Source organism: Mycteria americana, chromosome 3 (assembly GCF_035582795.1).
Source record: "Mycteria americana isolate JAX WOST 10 ecotype Jacksonville Zoo and Gardens chromosome 3, USCA_MyAme_1.0, whole genome shotgun sequence".
Taxonomy (NCBI): domain Eukaryota; kingdom Metazoa; phylum Chordata; class Aves; order Ciconiiformes; family Ciconiidae; genus Mycteria; species Mycteria americana.
In genome coordinates this window covers 62486809-62502193 of record NC_134367.1, presented here as the reverse complement: position 1 = coordinate 62502193, position 15385 = coordinate 62486809, and the positions used below count along the sequence as shown (strand labels likewise).

General features: G+C 38.9%; 1 long non-coding RNA gene across 2 annotated transcripts in view; it reads right to left on the bottom strand.

Annotated features, from left to right (window-relative positions):
* Positions 1-6005: 6005 nt before the first annotated feature.
* The window catches only part of LOC142408346 (uncharacterized), a 39585-nt gene continuing 30205 nt past the window's right edge, over positions 6006-15385 (bottom strand). The window contains exon 3 of one of the 2 annotated variants that reach the window (XR_012775265.1): positions 6006-6621. This is a non-coding gene — a long non-coding RNA (uncharacterized LOC142408346). The remainder of the gene's footprint in view (positions 6622-15385) is intronic. The other variant, XR_012775263.1, reaches the window with a different exon arrangement.

Below are 15385 nucleotides of genomic sequence, written 5' to 3'. Positions count from 1 at the left end.
CCTTGTGTTAAAGCAGGACTCTCACAGCTAGGAAGGTCCAAGTATGACTGTGAGTAACCCAACTTCCTAATCTAGCCTTCCTCAAGCTGTTACACTAAGTGTCTGCATAATGACTCAGTGGAAAGGTTATAGAATCACCCCAATTCACAAAAATTACAATAAAAAAAAATCTTTAACCCTCTACTATTATTTGGAGGGGAAAAAAAACCCAAAACCCACTGAACTAGTCTTATAAAATTATACTTCGTTACTATTAAGTGAACCTCTCAACTGGACAAGGAATAGAATTTAGTTACAAAGGTACAACTGATCAATACCCAAACTTTCACAGCTCATCAGTTTGTGTCCGCAGTAATGCAAGCCTCTCCTTCCTTTAGAAAGCACATGGAAGTGAGCTTGAAGAGCATAATTTTATTTTTAAAACAAAATTTTGGGACATGCTGTCCAAGACAGATGACTCAAGAAGGGCAGAGCCCTGGTTCATATACACAATATAGGATCATATATTGGAGAGTGGATATAGGATCATATGATCACTGGATAATCCAAGCTAAGCGGGAGTTCAGGAGGTCTCTAGTCCAACCTCCTGCTCACAGCAGGGCCAGCTGCGTGGTCAGACCAGGTTGCTCAGGGCTGTGTCCAGTCTGGTCTGGAAACACCCCCAGGACGGAGCCGGCACAGCCTCCCTGGGCAGCCTGCGCCATTGCCCCACTGCCCCACAGGGAGAAAGTTCCTCCCTATATCCAGTCTGAGCCTCTCTTGTTGCAACTTGTGTCTCTTGTCTCATGTCCTAACACCATGTGGCACTGTGAAGAGCCTGGCTCTGTCTTCTTGATCACCCTCCTGTAGGTAGTGGGGTAGGTCCTACGCCACTACTAACCCCTACCAACACTAGTAGGTAGTGTTGTTAGGTCCTCCCAGAGCCGTCTCTTCTCCAGGGCTGGACCAGCCCCACTTGCTCAGTCTGTCTGCAGGGCAAGAGCTTCAGTCCCCAACCTCCCTGGGGGCCCCATGCTGAACTTGATCCGGTTTGCAAATGTCTTTCTTCACATTTTATTAATGTGAAATTCCTTTTTGAAATCACCTGGGATTTTACTTGGCTCTAAACTGACTTGAAATAATCAACCAATAACTATGGAATTTGAACTAAAAATTAAAAAGAAATACTGATAAATATAATTGTAAGCTAAGTGAGGATGCCTGTTACCCAGATTCGGGGAATGCCATGACTGCATTCTTTAAATGACACCAAACAAAAATCCCTTTTGAATGCCTTCATCACTTACAGTATCTGCCATATACATTAATTATTTCAACTATTATGCCAAGGTCAAAAGTAAAGTGAACACTGAGCAATACTGCACAAAGATGAATGCCTGAGCTGCTTATCCTCTTTGCTATTATTTCTTCTTCAGCCTGATCCTTTCAGTGGGTCATATACTCTAATTCTGTGCAAAATCAGCAACATTCAGTATTGGCAGCATTACACAGAGCTCGTTAGCCACTCACAAAAGCACAGAGCACACATCAAAGAGAGAAAGAAGGAACCTGAGTTTCTATATTTTGCTTTCAAGACACTGCTCTATGACTTGGCCTAGATTTGGTCTACAAGCTTTTGCCTGGCCCAGTTGCACTCACTTTTAAATTTGTTCCATCCTCAACTACATCTACTGGCACACTGCGGTAAATCAAGTGTGAGTCTACAGAATTTCATGGATTTTACCAGCGTAAAACTCACATAACATGAGGTTGGCACCAGGTCTCTTATGTCTAGAACAGCTTGCCAGCCATCATACACTGAACCAGATATGTTCTCAGGCCACAAAACACCTGTCCCATGCAGCATAAACCCACCTGCCCCACCATCATCATGTGTGATGTCCCAAATTCCCAGCCGTCCTGCTCTCTGTAGCTGTACCACTTTAGCTCAGGTCTTAGATGACAGACTAAAGAAACACAAGCTCTCAGGCACTGGATGTCTTTGTTTGTGGAATGCCTACTGTAATCTCTGTATTCACTGTATTAAATTATCAATAAATTGAGAGCTGTAGCTTGTTTTCAGAAGCGTGCACCAATAACTTCTTTACTTACACACAGAAATTTTCACTTCTTATGCACAGATACATCACATCCTGTTCCAAAATATATTACAGAACTACAACAAAAAGCAAGAGGGAGCTGAAAAAAGACTGGGGAAACAAAAAAGGGAAGAAGCTTTAGAAGATTTGAAGAAAAGATATTTAAAAGGTGATTGACTAATGAAGTTTTTTCATTTTCTTCCTAGAAGAAAAAAACAGAATATGCACACAGGAAAATAAAAGCTGGATATACTAGGCTTTACTTTTGCTTTTATTTGCTTGCATTCTCCAGTTTGTCTGAGTTTTTCTACTAAAAAACAGCTAGGGTTTTTTTAGCCTAAATTGACTAAGGTGATAACTATCCTTTATGACTAAAGTGACAAAATCTGTTTCTAAGCTATTTTAGCAATTTAGTTTGCATAAATCCATTTTATAGTGAAAATCAGTACTACAAATGGAAGCAGATATCAGCTATTTAGCCACATACTAATAATTATTTTAGACACATTTGTCCATTCACATTATTAATGTTCATATTCAGTAATTAGAAAATATTCTGGGCTATCTATGTTTACAGGTGAAATAAGTAGACTATTTTAAATTTTTTATGCCATGCAATCTATCTGCTTTCAGTATAAATAGAAAGTAAAGCTTTTTATTGAAAACAATCACTTTATGAGCACAGTCTAATTTAGAATGTGTAAAAGAAGCATGTGGATCTTTATGCATTTATTCTAGTTTGCCTTTTTTTTCGGTTTTAACTTTTAGACATTACAAAGAATAAAAAGAAGGTGCTTCTTTTAGAAGTAAGGAAGTGAAAACTGTGAGATAATATTGTAGCCCAGCAACCCTACAACTGAAATCCAAAACGCACAGAACTAATGGTAATTCTGAGGCAAGCTCACACAATGCAGATCAGAGTATTGATCAGTTATCAACCACAAGTCATGAAACAAATTTTACAAAGGTCTCTAGATGTTTTTGAAAGACTGAACGTGTAAAAGCAGAGTAAAAGGTATGTGCTCTGTCATCTACTGCAAAGGAAAGGCATGACTAAACACTCCAGGGCTCAGTGTGCCAGATAAATTCGGTTTCCTAATAAAAAGCAAACACGAAACAAGATCGAAAATGTTAGGAAATATCTTCATTTACAAGCACTAGGATTGCTGGTTCTTCAGTTCTTATGCACAAGATTTCGAATAAAACAGTGGCAGGCACTTGGTGTGGAGATATATAAGCACAAACAATGCTGGAGCGCTTTGGCTACCGTTTACACTCACATCATCTCGCTTAACTAGCAATCTGTTACTTGATTTAGTCAGAGGCGAAATCTCCAACCTAGACACACACTTAATGTAGGCAGTGACCAGCTGTCATGAGACCAAACAAATGTCCTTATCTGCACTACATGCTCAGTTAATCATGTTAATTAGCAGGTTCCAACAACTGTAATTTCCCACTGTATACAAGTCCAATGACTGTAAGATCAAATAATATCAGGAACAAAATGAAGCAGGTATTTCAAAGAAGGCTTAAGTAATATCCATATTAGATATGAAATCAAATCTATTTGCTCCACAACTAAGATGTCTGAGCAAAACTTTCCCTCTGACCTAGAAAATACTTCTTGTTCTATAAAATGTACAAACTCAAAGGAGTAGGAGTTAGCATTCTCTGTTTTACAGTCAGAGACCTAGGACCAATTTTTCAAACACACTCAAATAATGCAAGAGCCTAACTCTGAAAAGTACTTCAGTATCTACACTGTGTAGTTGTATTTGAAAATCTCACTGCATGACAGAGGTACAAAGATGTTAAGTGCCCAACTTAGCAGAACTTAAGGACCTAGGACCAAAAGGTTAACTGTGAAAGCCACAAAGCTAACCCTGCTACCTGTCCATTAACCCTGGCAGCATCTTTTTAAATGAGTGGCCAAGACACTTGCCTGGAAAGTGAGGTGTCCTGGGTGCCAGGCCCCTCCACTAGCAGGAGACTTTTTTCTGTGTCATTAGAAAAGTCCATGCAAGGGGTCTTTGGAAGAAGAACTGGCATTTGGGTTCCCCAAGTGCCACAGCTACAAGGTAAGAGTGTTTATATGGGCAACAGGAACAGCTGCTTCAGCACAGCTGTGGCCCTATGCTATCGTTACGCTCATCTGGTCTGTCATTGCCTTCTGAAATCTTCTTTGATGACTATGATCTAAGGAACACTAAAAAAACATAGGTCAGCGTTAGGATGTCTTTTACACTGAAGACCTTTGTGCGAGTTAACGTACCCTGCCAAGAAGCAAGACAAATCAGCCCCTCCTAAGGTCTCTGTTGCAGGAAGTAGCTAGGTCACAGTATCTGAGCTGTCACATTTAAAGACAGTGTCAGCATCTCTACACTTTCAGTGACTCAGGGGTGCAGGTGGACTCTCAGATAGTTACAGTATAATTATATTCATCCACAGGGGCAGAAAAATCAGTGTATGAGGTTTAGGTTAGTCTATGTTGGCAAACCAATTAGGCTCATTATATCATAGCTATTATTAGGACATTAATAATGGAATGAAAATTTTCTTGGGTCTCAGGAATCCCACAAAAATAAGTAAACTGGTTAGTGTGATGCTATTCCCAATATGTCAACAATAGTTTCAAATGCCAGATACAAAAAAGGGATAGTCAAGCACTATTTCACAGAGAATGGAAAGCATAGTTAAAAAATACTTTTGGTATCCCACATAGTCAAACGTTTTTGCCCATTAATGGATGTCACAGAAATAAATTATTATTAAATTAACAGTAAAACTCAACCATGTCTTCAACTGCAGACTAGAGTGATCTAGCCAGACATCCACATGGGGGCATCAGTAGAACCTATAGGCATCCATCCACACTGCTACTCAGCTTGTTGACCAGTAAACACAGGTTACAAGGGACACGTAAGAGCAGCAGTTTCAACACACAAATTAATATTTCACATGTATAAAACAATAGAAATGTCAATATGAAGGCTTAAGATAATTCCCATTATGTAAATTATCCTTCACAAACAATTTCTTCCCTACTTTTAATCAGCCCCATTATCACTTGTGTTACAATAACCACTCTCTTTGTGCTGTAACACCCCAAATTAAGGATACGGCAAACAGGAAGACCCCACAGGGAGCCAAGTAACCTATGAGTAGTGAGATGCTAAGAGAAAGACATGCTGAAATACTGTGGGTCACATTTATGGAACTGTATCTTACACTTTGGAAGCAGAATTCACGAATGCAGATACATGATTTGCTTAGTAAATCTCCTTTTTTCTTTTACCATGAACAATCTGTGAACAGCACTGGGGGTTAAAACCAAACAATTCCTTGGTAGTACACAAAGTAAGGCCAGTTAAATAGAGCAGAAGAACTGCTACCTCCTCGCTTCTACTTGCTTCCAGAATGCCTTGTTCACACAGGGGACTTCACATCTACCGCAAAACTTTCATGATCCTTAAAAGGTCTGCCTCCCTCACCACAGACATTTACACTCCATCCTGTTGCCCTGCATTTCACATACACAGCTTTTCCATGGGACCAAGGCCTCTGAAATATGGCAGAGTTGCTGTTACTTCATTTTGTGTCTATGAATCAGCAGCATATGCCTGTCCCGCTATTTTGCAGAAAAACAGCTCCATCCAGTTGTTCCATTTAGATTGAGTCCCTAATAGAGAGTTTGCGGAACAGTAGGCTGCCAGGCCTGAGAAAAATGAGAATATACCTAATACATGAGGAATGATAAATGGTACTGCTAGCTAAAAGGTGGTGCCCTAGTTAAAGACCTATTAATGGACGCATTGCCGATAGTGTGCTAGCTTATCTAGCGTGTTGCGCAATTTCCTGTTCCTCCATTCATAAAGTCTATACATCTGTGTTTTAACATACTTGAGCACCCTATGTAATTTAAAACATGATCTCAGTTGACCCGTATGATCAGGACAGATGTCAACACTGACTGATACTAGGTAACATTTTAATTTTAGCAGATGTCAACTTTTATTAGCATGTATTATAGGTTGCAATTGATTCACAAGTGACTTGCAGTATTTCTTGTTAGCTCCTCGAGGTCCTCACTTACATTGCTATTGTTATATCACCTTATGGTATTAATATTTTACTTACTTTTCTTTAGCCTGGATATGGTCCCTGTTAATTACAAAGATAAATATCAGTTTATTTTAATGAATATCCTCCCGACTTACACAAAGCCAGCATAATGTTCAGAATCAAGCACTTACAAGTAAGGCACGTTTAAACTAAAATGAATACATGACCCTTATTTGAGACACCTTCTTAAAAACTGTTGATTGATCTGTGATGCAAATACAGACAGCATAAACAACTAAGACATGATTTCAACAAGGAGTTAAGAAGACAGAAAATACAGAGTCAAGTTTTTCCAGTTAGTGTAAAATTTACATGTATGTCTTATGGCTTTAGGGTCTTCTCAGCTCATCACAGAGCATTTGTAGGTATCAGTCAGTCTGGTATGTCTAAATCTTTAGCCCAATTTCTGAATGTATTGCTGGGGAGAAAAGAAAGTAAAGGTCAGTAAAACTCAGCAGACTACCAACAGATATAGTATGGGTTACTTTTTTTTCTTTTAAGAAACTACTGCAAAATTACCAGCTCTGTGTAAGAAAAGCAGGATGAAGAAATGGGGAGAAGGAGATAAGTTGAAAATGTAGTTACAGGTTGAGCAGCAGGAAGCTGCCAGCAGTCCACCATAAAGTTTTCAGTTCAGAGTGTAGGGGAAAGAGTGAAATACAATGTCACCAGTTAATTATTTTTTCAGAACAAGAATTATTTTTTCAGAACAACAATGTGTTACCAAATTACCTGAAACAGATTTATTTAGACAGCTAAAGCAACAAGCAAAAACAAAATGAAAATTATCCACACATAATTGAAGGTATTCACTAAAATTAATAGAAAATATACAGAATACTTTTAAACAAATGTTTATTTGTGATTCCTCTTTTGTGTTTAAAGGTCACCGTTCAATGCCTGTTCCTCCCAGTGGAAAGACAGCAGCAATGCCAATGTAAGTATGGAGTAAGAGGCAACAGACATTAAAATACAACAGACATTATGGAACAGTTGGGACTATCCAGATTAGTGCAATTAACACCAGCCAGAGCATGCAGTCTCTAGTTTTGCGAGATACTGTCCTAACGGGTCAATTCTGAAGATGGGTACTAAGTTAGCTCTTTCACTTCCTTGTGGAAGCCTTGAGGGCTTTGATTCTGCAGAAAAGGCACTTCCTAGAAAACCATGGGTAAAGTAAATGGGTTAGACAGCAGGATTAGTATGTATATACAGGAGTTCAAGTTCATTATGGGACTAAAATGTGAATAAAGTAATTAATAGTTGTTCAAGGCAATGAAAGTACTGCAGCAATGCCACAGTAAGCCAGATACATGAGAAAGTAAAAGGACAACTGTGATTTTTTTCTAAAAATGTACCTAAGAATTAGCAGAGCAAATATTACAAGGAAAAAGTTCTGTACAACATGAACTGAGCTTGACATTTGAAATAGTGGCTGATAGAGCTGCAAACATTGAGGACCACCCAGAGTGAATAAAGAGGTAGAGAAGCATGCAGAGAGATGAACCAGATCATGCAACTATGTGCAAACAGCCTGGAATGTCAGAGATAGAATGTGATTTAACCAATGCAAATGCCAAAAAAATGAAGATAACAAATGAGAACACGCTAGGAGGCAAGGAAAAATCAAATCAACAAAGAGACCTACGCAAGCAATGAAAAAACATGACAGATGAGAATGAAACCAAAAGGGAAGGTAAAAGAAGCATCTGGTTATGAGAACTGTTTGATTTGTAGGAAATGTGTAGGGTCTGTGGGAGTTAACGAGTCAGATACACTTGCAGCTGCTGGCAGATTTGGAAGCTGATCACGTCCTCCAGGTTCAGCTGGAGGGTAAGATTTTACAGAACAAGAACGTCCTTTTCCTTTCACATCACACTTATTTTTCCTCTACAGAAAAGATCAAGCATCACCTGCTCAGAGGCTGAAATGACCACTTCACAGGTGCTTCATTAGGCTTCTCATTTACTCTTCAGTTTTCCTTATCCTAGAGCATCGCTAAGACACCAACAAGAAACAAGAAAACTTCCTAGAGTCCTCACAGAAGCCATGGACTGCTCTGTGCTGACTCAGTATAGCCACCATTGGAGAGAGAAGTACACAGGACCCTGAGCAGTTCATAAGCCCCTAAGCCTCAGACACTTAGGCCAGCTGGCTCCCTTGGAAACGTGCCTGCATTGCCCTGGTACACGCATGCAGCTTCTCATGCTGCCTTGACATCCCAGGGTGTGGTTCTAAGCGAGGCACATCCCAACCAAGAGCGTTCCAAATTCCAGCCAACTCTGATGCTTCTGCCTTTCAAATAGCTGTGAATTTGAGAAAAGGTTTAACATGAGCCTTCTGCAATTTTTCACGGCTGAGCTGCTGAGTGGGTGAAAGAATGGGTCAGAACAGAGGGCTCTCGCAACATCTCTACTGTAGCCCTCGAAAGCTAAATGCAGAAGAGAAAGATCCAAAGATAAGATGCCTACTACATAATTAGAAATATAATTTCTGTACTATCAGAAAATAGGCTAGATCATGTTGGTATTTTTGTTGTTGTTGTTCTTGTTGGCAAATTTCTATTTGTTGTAATGTTTTATTCAGGATCTTTGAAGGACTTCTGGCCAGCTGCAGATTGCAACCGTGAAGTGAATATCCCCAGCATTTCAGATCGGCTGAAAGCTGTGTTTAGACTTTTCACTTGGACGGTCCACCTCCATACAGTTCCCAGTCACATATTCCAAGCCATGGAGAGATGCTTGTATAGTAGGCCTGTATTACTTGCTTACTGATAACGCGTCGCAGCCTTTCTGTGCCACTTGCACAGAAGGAGCCTTCCATATACCTAGGAATAGCCAGTGACAATACTGAACCTGATGGTTTCCCAAGGGCTGTTACTACATGCCTTTGCCATAACAGGAGCAAAACAGTCAGTTCATCGCTGCCAGACACGGTGAAAGCAGGGACACAGTATTGGGATCTTAGAGCTCAATATTTGTCTGCTTTATTTAAGCTGACTTAAATCTGCAAACAGAAACCCAGCTGTGCACTCTTTTCATAACTTTTCAGTTCATAATCCATTTGTAGATCCACAAATCTAGCATGAAAACTCCACATCTGAGACGCAAAAAATGACCCATTTGGCAGGAAGCTTGTGTGTGCACTATATGGAGCGAGGGCAGAACGTTAGCCAATTGTGAAACAAGAAAAACCCAGATGAGTCAGCCTGCTTTGGGACCAGTGGGACAGATTCCGAAATAATCCCTAAATCAGTCTGGAAGGAATTATCGCTTCTCCAGCTCATACATCTTACCAAACAAGACTCCCTTGCATGCAGTCTACATGAAGAACCTTTCTTGATGAAATATCCTCACTTACACTAAAATCACTACAGAAATGTCAGTAAAGAGTGCTAGTGTTAACATTATCATCCCTTGGTGCCATAAATATCATCCCATGTGATCCTGCTCACAGAGGATCAGCATATGTAAGGAGATTCTAATTTTCCTTCCATCTGAGGTATGACATACATCATGCGATTCCTAAAGCAGGACCATGGTGTCACCTAAACTGCTTTCAGAACTGCTGGGACATTAATGTCACTCTAAAAGCCTCAAGTCCTGCAAGCTCTGAGAGGTGGCCAAAAGTTGAGATACCAATGTGCCACCTTTTTCTAGCCTGGAAACTCGGAATCCATGCCTGATGCAGCACCCTACTCCTCCCCTATTCTATTCTACTGTTGTTATACTCATGAAAAAGCACAGTGACACCTGTCCTTGGAGGATGTCGTGCAGTCCTAATTGTATTACACCACCCTGTAGTACTTGTTCTGAAAAAGCGTTACTGAAGAACATTGATGAAGTGCACTACAGCCAACAGAATATTTCTATGAAACCTTCAATTTTCCAGCACTTCCTGATTATCTTCTGATTTGAGCTGTGTGACCCAGCTGAGCATTAACATTGATTTTTGAATTTAATTACAGACACTCTGGCTTGGAGAGCTGTGACATGCTGAAATTCAATTGAATTGGGCTTGCCCTGCCCTCCTCCTAATACACACTGTGCTGATTAATCCAATCCTGTTCTGATTTTCTGCAGTGCAGGCTACATTTATCTGTTCCCATTCCTTCACAATGAATGCGGTCCACCATTTGCATCCTGATTCAGCACTGATTAACCATATGCCCCACATCAGCTTCTTGTACTTCGCTGAAACAGTTATCACAGAAACCTATTGCTTGGAAAAGAACAGGGGTAGTAAGAACAAGACAAAGGAAGGGCAGATAGGAACTTGACGTGTTTTGGGGAGGGATTTACAGATTTAGATTTGTATAGGCTGCAGTAGGCATATAGTATTCAGAACATCTTTATTCATCTACATCTTTATTCCTATCCTTTCCTTTTAACAGCACACGTGGTTGTATTACAGCTCAGTTTTTAAGAACCTTTATTTCACTGATAATGTAAGTACATCACATCCACCCAGGGCCAACTCTTGAGGACCGATGTTAGCCATGGGATAATGACAAATACTTGTTTACTCTACCGGCTCATGGAAGGGGTAAGTAAGAGATGCTGTTTCAAGCTAAGAAGTCCTGATTCATGTTTCTTACCTATAGAATCATAAACAGATCCCAGCATACCGGAACCTACTCTTAGTCAATATCACAATAAAGTCATGTTCCAGGATGTTCGGAATATAGCTATAAAAATTATATAATCAGGAGATTAGCACCAGTAGAATTTAAAACACTTTAAAAAGCTTAATATCCATTTCCTCTTCACAGAACAACTGCATAAGAAAGCTTAGGGCAAAATTTTAAAGAGTGATTCAGAACCTCTTTCAGAAGTTACCTGGCAATATTCATTCAAAATGGAAATTGAGTTCCCAAATTGCTTAGAAGTTTTTGACACTTTTACCCTTAGGATCTGAACCTGCAATTATGGAAAGGTTTAGCTTTAAGCATTTGAGCATTAGAGCTTCCCAGTTTCCACCTCTTAACTGGGCCATGGCTCTTTTGCTCTGACCCTACAACACCCTCTTCAAATTCCTATTTACTAAGCACCAAGTAATTAAGTTGTAACTGTTTCCCTTGGCAGCTATTCCTTCCTCATTCCTGCGCTATTCTCCACACGCGTCAACCTTGAATTGGGTTTTAAGACTTCAGGCAAGTTTCAACTGATGAATTCACACCTTGCTTTCTGTACATTTGTAGAGCTATACTGTATAACGGTCTCTGTTAATGGGAAAAGGAGGAAAACCATTTTAAACAAGAATACACAGGCCATATTGTTCGCTTCCCTAATGTGTTTATAAGGTGATGCCTATCATTATTTTGGGACAAAATCTTTGCATTTATCACCCTCCATTTCAGCAGTCCAGTCTGCTTGGGGTTTTGAATTGCACATAAAAAGCAGATTTAAAATACGTTAAGTAATGCCCAAATTCAGTAATTCCTCCTTTAAATTACAGTAGGCTTTATATAGCAACAAAATATAGGATGTGTGTTTGTGTGTATAAAAAAACCCAGTCAATTCAGAAGGTGTTAGCAAAGTTACTATCAAAGATTTACCAGTCTTTTGCTGAAAGGACCTTTCTAATTATAGTCTTTCAATTTTGCTTTTTAAAAACATGCTTCCTTGTAGTTCACAGCCCACCTGTGAACTTCTGAAGAGCTCTCCTGTAGAAAATTACAGGGGAGGGGAAAAAGAATAATATATCATAAATATATATGGAAAACATTATTTATTATAAAATATTACTATGACATATGGGCAGCAGCAATAGTTTCTTCAAAGGCTCTCTGTCAGTTGAGTATTTAACCTGGGGACTTAGTGTCAACATTATTAACATGCTTAGTAACAAGAATGCTGAAATATATGTGAATTCAAAACCATGCATCTTTCTATTGTTGTACGAATTATTACACAAGGGCTACATTACTGAATATACCACACATTCAACTTTGTTTACACAAACAGAAAATAAACATATTAACAGAATAAACAAATTATATAAGGTTTTGTTTATTTTTCCCTATACAGGCTGCCTTGCTGAAACATTGAAGCTGGCCCCCAGACACAGTCTTCATAAGGATCCTTTCACATTTTACATTTAATATTCAACTGCTCAGTAAACATTAATTGTGTTCTTTCCCTACACAAAATTAAAAAGAAACCTATTCTTTGTACCATGTCAACTAGAGCACTTTAACACTCAGAATAACTTCTACAAATATAAACTCTTGCCAATTAGGTGAAAATGTTTCTTTGAGTATTTTTTAAATACTCTCTCTTCAATGCTGCCCTTAAAGCCAAACTAAAATCTAGGGCGAAAACAAACAGTTTAGTCCCTTTACCAATGGCAAAGACAGCACCAGGTATTGTTTTAAAAACACAAGACTGGAAAAGATGTCTGGTTCATTATTTTACAATCAAAACCCATTTAATCTCTTTCAATAAATATACAGCCCCCATTTTAAAAGTAAAGTATTTGTTCCCATCCTCCCACTGGGATCGCTTTACCTGAATGTCTAGAAATATTCTTCTCACTTCCAGCTTCATTTTATTCCTAGATTATGCTCATTTTATGCTCATTTGTTTTTGTGCCACATATTCTGCTAGTTGAAGTCAACTATATTTTTGAGTTAAGATGCATCTCTGCTGTTGAAACAACCCACTGCTATTTCTTTCTCTAATGAAATAACTTGTTATGGTACCTTCAGAATTCCCAGTAGTATTAAGCAGGACAGATTCATCACTTTTTACATACTCAGAGCACTTGTTTGATCCATCAGTACATTTAAATATATGTTAAACTCTAAGAATATGAATATTGCAGCTGACCTTGACAGCATTACAAGTGTGCTTCCAAGTTTTTAAGCTAAAATGCTCTATGCATTGATGGGTTGAAGCAATGTGCTCCACAAGTTGCAGACTGAGGCCAAGGGAGCAGGAGATCAGGATCTGAGGTAGCCAGTACAAAGAACAGACACAAGAGCAGACGCAGTGAGGACAAGCTTGTGCATCAAGAAAGAATAACCTAGGGTAAAACATTTTGGGGGTTTGCTGTTCACTTTTAACATAGTAATTCTCATTTCTTTAAGAGCATACCTATTAAGACTACTCTAACAATCTATACCATATTGACAAATGATGCATTTGATGAATTAGAAATTAAAAAATAAAAAAGTACTCTACTTGATGTCAATGATTGAGGGTTTCTTTTTGTAAAGAAGCTAAAATGTTTCAAACCAAGCTATTTTTAAGCTCAAGTCTATTACAAGGAATAAACATAAAAATATTATTTGTGAAATATCGTCGTATGTTACAGATTGAAAAAATGCCCTATTCTACAGCACACACCTTAAGTATTAAACACTCATGCAATAAAAAGCAACTATTCAAGTATCATGCTATCTCTTCCTTCTCCTGCTTTCCCAGATTCTAAACCTAGGCTTCCCTCTTTCTGAAATAATCATAGTAATGGGAGCAAGAGGTGGGCTGTAGCCTTTGGTGCTATCAACTGCTGCGAGGAAACATGGAAACCAAACTGAAGTTCTGACAAACAAATGCAGAATCAAACACTCCATGTTGCAAGGCAGTGTATGTTTCCCAGTTGCACAAACTGAGGTTAGGTCCTAACACCTTCCTGTTCCTGCAGTTTCTTTCCGAGCTGTAATCCTGCTGAAGTTTTTATGTAAAAGATTCACACAGAGATGCTGAGGAGCTCACATAAGTAAGTGCTGCTGGATCAGGTGGTTCTTTCAAACAGACTGTAGGCTTTAAGACTTCTACAGGTTCAGCACTGTTATTGTCTTTTGACTTATTAGCTGTTTCAGAAGAATCTGCAATTTACCTTTTTACTGATAGGTGACTTTAATCCATATAAAGACATTTGTGCAAATCCCTGTTATTGATCCTGCAATGTAAAGTTGAAGAAGGGCTACATTTTTCATACTTTTTTCCCTTTGCTTGCTTCTGGGTTGTTTAAGGTTTTGATTATTCTTTTTTTTTCCCATGCTGCTCTGTGTTTTCCTCATCGTCACCTCAGTTGATTTTCTTGAGCTATTCAAAACTAACTTTTGACAACTGTGAAGAAAATATGCAAAAAAAAAAAAAAAAATCAGATTGTTCTTCCCAGATCCTGAAGACACTGTTACCCAGCTAACGTAAGTTGGAAGGAGAGTATACTGATGTCTTCAGCAAACGCTGAAGGGCTGGAAGTCTTTTTCTAACCCTAAAGGGCTGATTCCTTAGTAACGGAGAATATGCAACATTTTCTATTCCAGACTATCAGTTGATAATAACATGATGAAAGCATACATATCCACTGTACAAAAAGACTTTTAAAATCTGGCTTCCGAACAATTATCCAGTTGTAATAGTGAAGGCAGTAGTAACTACCCAACTTTATAATAATGCAGACAGAACCTTGATCATTTCCCTAAACTTTAGTTGTAAAAATCATTCTGGGGCAGTGGAGCACCTAACCTGGTATTTTTCCCTCTGTCCGGTAACACATGCAAGAAGCCCTGTGTTGCCAGTTGCAAGGCATACTAACCACAGATAACAAATTTCTCCCTAATTACCTTTATTATAACAAAAAAATGCTTTAATTTTCATTATTATTGCCCAAAATAGTGTCAGCAAATATTTAATCTTTTAAAGCTTACAAAGCTTTTGACTTGAAATATGAAATGTGAATTCTTGTTTCCTTTGATTAGTTTTTTTCATATGTTGAATGCAGTCCGGTTCTCACGTGGGTGAAGAGGAAACAGCCCCATTCATTATACTCATTGACTTGTACACCTTCACCTTGTCTTCCATTATATGTCCCTTACGTGAGGTCCAACCCTTTCAGACTAGTTTCTTTCAAGAATTTTGTCCGAGAACAGTTCTTACGAAACTTTTCCTACTGCCACTCTAAATCCTGTTTCTCAGTCTTCTATAGTCTCATAGTTTTCCACTCCCAGCTGCCATCCATCAGCATGAATGAAGAGTAGCTGAAGATGTACATGTTAGACTGTAAACTCTATGGGGCAGACATGCTGAACATGATTCTTTGTCGTCTTCCAAGCTGTGCAGGAGTTCACACCTATGCACAGCAGGTTGTGTACATCACTACCACTCAAATGTGGCAGGGCATCCCTTCCCATTTTGCCTTCCCTTAAGTCAATAGCACAAAACTAAGTCAAC